This window comes from Gavialis gangeticus, unplaced genomic scaffold, assembly GCF_001723915.1.
Source record: "Gavialis gangeticus isolate Ggan-Ray unplaced genomic scaffold, GavGan_comp1, whole genome shotgun sequence".
Classification (NCBI taxonomy): Eukaryota; Metazoa; Chordata; order Crocodylia; family Gavialidae; genus Gavialis; species Gavialis gangeticus.
In genome coordinates, this window is record NW_017728995.1 from 2,199,167 (window position 1) to 2,206,217 (window position 7,051).

Genomic DNA, 7,051 nt, shown 5'->3' on the forward strand with positions numbered 1-7,051 from the left:
CACACACACACACACACACACACACACACACACACACACACACACACAGAAGCTTACTCTCACTGGTGCTAGGGCCTCTACATGGCATGGTGGTGTGCCCCAAAGAAGTCTCCTTCTCCCCTGCAGCCTCAGTCTAGTCTACCATTTTAAATAACAACAGGTAATAACTTAGTGAGCAGCACAGCAGTAGTAGCAGCATCTCAGGCAGTCAAACTCTAACAGACCCTTTCTTTCCTTTCCTGGAGGAGCTTCTTCTCCAGCAGCTGCCATAGAACTCTATCTGCCAGGCCCAGCCCTGGGGCTTATATGAGCCCAGGGCCCTTTCTCCTTCCGGTCAGATGACTAGGGACAGGTGCTAGGGGTGTTGGTCTAAGGACATGGCACTGGCAGACAAGGTTCTTTGGGTCAATCTGGTATCTTTTAGTAGACCAACTGAATAGTTGAAGAAATATATCATAGCAAGCTTTTGGGTTGAAAGCTCTTCATCAGGCTGAGGAAGCACCTGCAGTTCCTGGATGGAAGGAATAGTAAAGAAGCCAGAGGCTGACATGCAATGCAGGTAAGAAAGCCAGTTAGTGGAAATGGAAATGGAGGTGTCAGGGGGTGAGAGAGACAGGTTGGGGTAGGAGGTAAGGGGGATATAGCAGCACCCCTCTCCTTCCCCTGCCAGAAGACCTGATACCTGCCTTTCCAGCATGCTTCATATTATTTTTTCCTGTGCTGGAAAATGTGCCAGTGTGTGTAACTAACAAATAATATCTCTTCTTCTTCTTCTCTGATGTATGACCATCTGACTTCTGTGTTGTGTTTAATAATCGCTATCTGACTTCTTCTATGATGTATGTATTTGAGTGTGTGTAATGTATGTGCTTTCCTGCACAGTGATGGATCACGCTGCCAGGGAAAACACAGCTTTCTTTGTATAAGTGTGGGGGGGGAAACCCAAGAACAAATATAAGTTGAAAGAAATGGATTGGATAGGGATAAGTAGAGGGATTCTAGTTAGTAAGCTTTATCCAATCCTTTCCAACAACAGATACTAGTAGGAGACTGACTAGGTAGGAAGCCAAGACAGTCCATTACCTTTCAGACACTGTTGCTGAGGCAGAAACATCTCACAAAAGGCACAGAAAGCCTGCAGATACAGGCTTATATGCTGTTTCTACGTCCCTCCTGCCAAGCACTGTGATTGGAAGGGGTCTCAGGGAAAGATCATAGTCATTGGCCAGCTACAGATGTCAGTCTTCCCTCCCCCCCCGCTTCCCCTCTCTCTTCTCAGTTTATGATCCCCTGAAAGACTGCTTTCTGAATCTCTGAATCTTTTTGGATTTGGAGGTTCAGAATCAATTCAAGGGGGGTTCCCTCCCAGTTTAATTGGATTCAGTGATTTGGCCTCCGAAATGGGCCAACTCTTCTCCAAATCAAATCACGGACCAACGCTTCACACACCCCTCACCCCCATCACAATTTATTGTGTACTGATGTACTGTTCTTTGTCCCCCAGTCATACAGCCCCCACACCATGTAGTGTGAACCTCCTGCCCCATATGGCTCCTCCCTACAGCATGTGGAGATACACTCCAGCCCCCTGCCAAGTTGGAGGGACAACTCCCAATGTACTGTTACTTTGAATTACCAATTTATCAAATCAAGAGCAAGACCTTATAAAGGGGGATAAGGCAAAATGCCGCATTTATTGATTACATGAATTAGACATAGAGTTTGAGACCCACCACTCATACAGGTGCACACAAATCATCATATACATCATTACACTCAGACATACACAAACACAAAACAACCATTCCATTCAGATATTATAGTTACCAGCAGCAGTTGTTCAATAGGAGTACTGGGTGGCCAGCCCAGCCCTATTGAGAGAAGATGCAGATAGCAGCTGGAGTGGGGTGAACAGATGCATCTGTGCTCCAAAGAAAGCAGCAGTTGAGCAAGACTCACCCAAACAGGTATTTTCCAGAATCATTTTTTGTGGTTGGCATCCTTTGTTTTTCACTTTGGGGTTTTTTCATACCCAATTTCTGTTTTTGCAGTTGTTTCTCATCCATCTTCTGCTTATCTCAGCCCAAGATCGGTTTGGTCAGAAAAGTTGGTATCTCAGCCTTGGCATGTCCTTGCTGCCCATCTGGCAGGATGTGTACATTCATCCTCCTCATTATCTCATTTGTGCCCTAGGCCTCAAAAGGATTCTTCAGCCATCTATTAATTAGTTTACTGACTGGTAACTTGCACATTTGGCACCTTGTTGCTTACATATACAGTTAAATCTTCTTTTGCTTTCATGCAAAAATTCCCATTCTTTCACCATTCACCCTCTCGCATAGACTTTCAAAGTACACAGGGCATACAAAGTTCATTTATCCATGTCAAGCAGGGAACAAGCACAAAATGGAGTTTTAGTTGTTCATAAAATAAAAAAATCAATATGAAAAAATTCATACTACAGTACCACACTGTTTCCTCTTGTGCTGGGAGGGGGAGGGTTAGGGAGGGGGAACCAAGGGATTCCAGCAATAGAAGCTGTATGTGTGCATCTGAGCTAGGAGCCCTGGGGCTGCTTGTTAGCTCCTTAGGGGCTGCATGCAGCCCACTGGCTGTCACTTGCACAGCCATGTCTTTAATTATTTAAAACCAGAGGATTTCTACAACACAATGTAATGTTGTCCATTAAATGATAGTTGAAACAAATCCGTAGGGATCAATGCACCCAGTGAATCAATACCACTTAATGCTGGAGCATGTGCAAGGTCTTTCATATTGCTTTAACCAAGCTTTACTTGTAAGAGGGGAGCCAGTGTTAAGACATGAAATGGGATTCAGGACTAGTATATAAAGGACTGACATGACAACTTGTTCAATGAATGACAAAGACTGTATTTACTACAAGTATTCACTGTTAAATGAGTCTAAAGCAAAGCAAAGTCCAGTATTTAGTAGTAAAAGTGATAGCATCTTACCACTACAGGCTATAGTGTTCTCCCTAGGCCTTTGGGTTCCAGGGATGGTGTACTCACTTGGACCTCCGTGCCCCTGGGGTTCTGTCCTCAAGTCGTCATTCAGCAGAGACTTGTGGGATGACAAACAGCTTCATCTTTATTAAGCAAACAGGATTCATCCACACACACACTCACAGCTTTTAGGGAGAACCATCCACCACCACCACCAAACCACACCCACACGGCATCAGGGAGAAAACTGGACCATTGCACTGGAGGCCCCTTAAAGGTGCATTTCATATAACACACAGGCAAAGAGTTTTGTCATATTCTCAAGGTGTGGATTCATTCACCAGAAGATCATCTGGGTGCAGTAGCAGTTCTTGTCAGAATGATTTCTCATTCTTGAAGTGTACCTTGTTAGTTGTTTCATTCCTCTTTTATACCCTTTAGCTCAGTATCCTCAAAACATTCTTGTAGCCATGTAAATCAAGAGAGAATTCCAAGTGGTAACTAACAGGAAAATCCAGTTAATCAAACTGTTCATTATTGGTTATCAGAAAGTCCCAATTTTGATTGAATTACCTTTCTCAGTAGCAATAGATTATCGATTTATATTAAGTTGGAACATATCAAGAAATAGATTAACAGTTCCAAACCAGGAAAAACATGAGGTTTTTAAGGTGTCATCCTTGGAAGATAATGGGAACCACTGAGGCAAAACAAGAGTAAAACAGGAGACATCTACCAAAGCTTGGATGGAGAATGTCTCTTCCTACACATAAACACAAGTTATTTGCAAAGAAATATTTACTATACTAATTAATTAAGGATAGACATTTCACACAGTTAAATACAAGACAAATAGGAGCCTGTTTAAAATCATCATAACTATAATAAGATTAGCTGGAAGTGATGCCTCATTATTTCTTTTCAGAAGGTCCAGCCACAAACATATCCTCTTGCACTATGCAATTGTCATCAATATTTTGTATTTTAATTTTGGTGAGTAGGCCCAACTCAACTTGAGTTTCACAGTTATCAGTCAGCATAATGGCTGCTGGGATACCAGTGTTTACAGGCTCTCTTTAACATTGTGTCTGAAGTTCCAAAGGATGTTTGTGTTTAGCCCCCTAATTGAATATTTACTTCAAAAATATGAAAAATATCCAATTAAAATAATAATCAACCAATTTAGTTCTTTTGAAAGCAGCCAGCTCTGAAAGCAGAGTCTTTTTAATTTCAGTACACACATAGTAGCTAGACCAAACAATGTGCCTCAGACCAGAAGGCTAGGGACAGAAGTTGCAAATAAATTGGTTTAAGTGATCAGAAACTGGTTTAAACCTGTAACAGAACAGAAGTTCAGTGCACATAAACTAGTTTCAAAATGGCTGAAGCTGGTTTAATATAAACCTGGTTGAATGTAGTATCAAACTAACTGATTTGAGTCAAATTGGTTTGTGCAACTTCTGTCCTAGACCCCTTCATGGCTTCAGTTAAATCAGAATTGGCATCCTCAATGCTTTGCAGCCCTGGGTAGGGCAGTGATGTCTGTTCCAGAGACCAGGGCTGGCCCCTCCCCTCTGCTCTATAGCCCAAGCAGGGGTGGGGGCATGGCCAGGTACATGGACCCCTGAGGCAAAGAGAGCAGGGAGGGGATTTATTTCTGTGAGTGCTGCTGAGGGCAGAGGCAGAGGAGCCAGCCCAGGCTGGGCTGCTGAGGCCAGACACTTTCCAGCAGGTGGCAGCTTGGGCTGGGGCCACAGGGGCTGCACAGCTCCCCACGTGCAAGCTGGGCAGGGCTATCATGGAGCCCAGCCAGTTGGGAAGGGACTGTAGGGCTGGCCCATGGGGGCAGGGCCCTTCCTGGCCCACAGTGGCTGGGTGACAGTCCAGGCCAGCCCAGCCCAGCCCAGCAGCACAGGTAGGGGCTGGCTGGAGAGCAGGCTTCCTGGGCCAGCTCAGGGGCGCTGGCAGGCCCTGAGCCTGGCAGCTACTGCTGCATCCCCTGTCCTGTGCAGCACTTGGGACTGCAGGTGCACAACCAGCTGCAGGCTGGCTGGGGCCTGGGGAATGCTGTTCTGGACCCTTTGCCTCCAGCTGCTGCTGTTGTGGCAGCACTGTGCCACTTTGAGTGTTGGGGGCAGGAAGCTTCAGTTCTGCAGCTTCTGCCCAGTGGGAGCTCCGGCTCCAGCTAATGGATACCTTGGAAGGTGGAAGGCATCAGAGAGGTTGAAGCGGCCAAGATGAAGGAAGCTCCTCCCACCCCAAGCTCTGCTGCATGATGTGACAGAAGCTGGAGTCACAGCTGGAAGTGAGGGGAGAAAAACAGTTCTGCCAGGCCTGGTGGCTTCTGCCCAGCACATGGAGCTCTGGCTGCAGCCCCTGGATGCCTTCCACCTGGATGCCTTCCACCTTCCAAGGTGTTCAGGAGCCAGAGCTGGAGTTCCACACACTGGATAGAAGATGCAGGGCTGAAGCTTCCTGCTCCCCTTACCCAGAGCAGTGTGGTGTGGCTGTGGTAGCAGCAGCTGGGGGCATGGGGCAGAATAACCACCCCAGACCCAGCCAGCCCACAGCTGGTTGTGTGCCTGCAGCCCTTGGTGCTGCAAGAGGCAGGGGGAGCAGCGGTGGCTACTGGGCTTGGCACTCACCAGCACCTCGGAGGTGGTCTGGGTAGCCTGCTCCTCAGCCAGCCCCCACCAGTGCTGCTGAGCTTGGCCATCACACAGCTGCAATGGGTTGGGAAGGGCCCTGCCCCCATGGACTGGCCCCGTGGAGCCCTTCCCAGGTGGCTTTGGCTCCATGACAGCCCTGCTTGGCTTGGGCATGGGGAGCCAGGATGAATCTGGCTATACAGCCCCCATGGCCCCAGCCCGAGCTGCCCTTCTGCCTCTACCCTCAGCAACACCCACAGGCCGGCTGGGCTCAGCCTCACAGCCCTAGTGGCAGCCCCAGCCCTAAGTGGATAGCAGGGCCATGCTGGCTGGCTCTGGCCAGATCCTCCGCCACCCGAGCAAAAGTGGGAGGGAAAGCTGGGCAGACCCCAACTGGGGTCACATGCCTGCCCAGAGACAGGGGAATTTAAACCCCACCCCCTCTTCCCTTTTGCTTGAGGTGCTGCCCTGGCCAGTGTCTGGCCTTAGGGACAAGCCTGGCAAGGGCTGCTTCTCCTCTCTCCCTCCAGGCACAGCTTGGCTGGGGTCTCTAAGGGCCAGGGTGGAGGTTTAAACCCCTCCACAATCATACTTAGCCCCTGCAGGGGCCTGGCCACATCCCCCAAGTCAGCTTCCCTCCAGCCTTACAGTTGGTGCAAAAGGGAAGGGAGGGTTGCTTCAGCATCCTCCGGCTTCTAGTCTGAACCACTGCAGGCATGTGCCTGTATTTCCAGAATTAAATGTCAGTGTCTGTGCACTTGCAAATCAGTTCAATGTGTGTAGGTTAGAGGTCCAGAGTGGAGTGTTGGATGTGGTCATCTTCGCTTGCAAAAGACGAACAACAGACTAATCTGCAAAGATTGAATCAATTCAAGTTTTGGGTTTTTGAATGTCTGAATGTAGCCTTTGACTGTTTGTACCTATCTGACAGGATTAACAAGTAGTTCTTGTTCTTCACATTGATTTAGATTCTTCCACCTCTGCTTAGACCAGGCGCATAATTAGGACACAAATTAATCTTCATTTTCCCTGTAAGCATACCTTTCTTAATTTCAAAATCCTTTTTTAGTCTATAAAGCAGGAATTGAATGAAATCAAAACCACATTTTCTTTTGCAGATCAAAATATGATCAAATTGGGCTAATTTTAGGAGGCAAAATATCTTCTAACCTTTCTACTGTAGCTTCTTTTCTAATATAAAAATAGTTATGTCTGAATAATCTTCTGTAAACAATACCTTGGGATTATTAAGAGAAAATGCCGAAGTCCAGTTCTACAACCAGTCAGGTCACTAAATCATTGGATGCAGGGGTGGCAGTGGATATAGTTTTCCTAGACTTCAGGAAGGCTTTTGATACTGTCTCTCACCCCATTCTCATTAGGAAGCTGGGGGACTGTGGCGTAGACACCCATACAGTCCAATGGGTCGCCAACTGG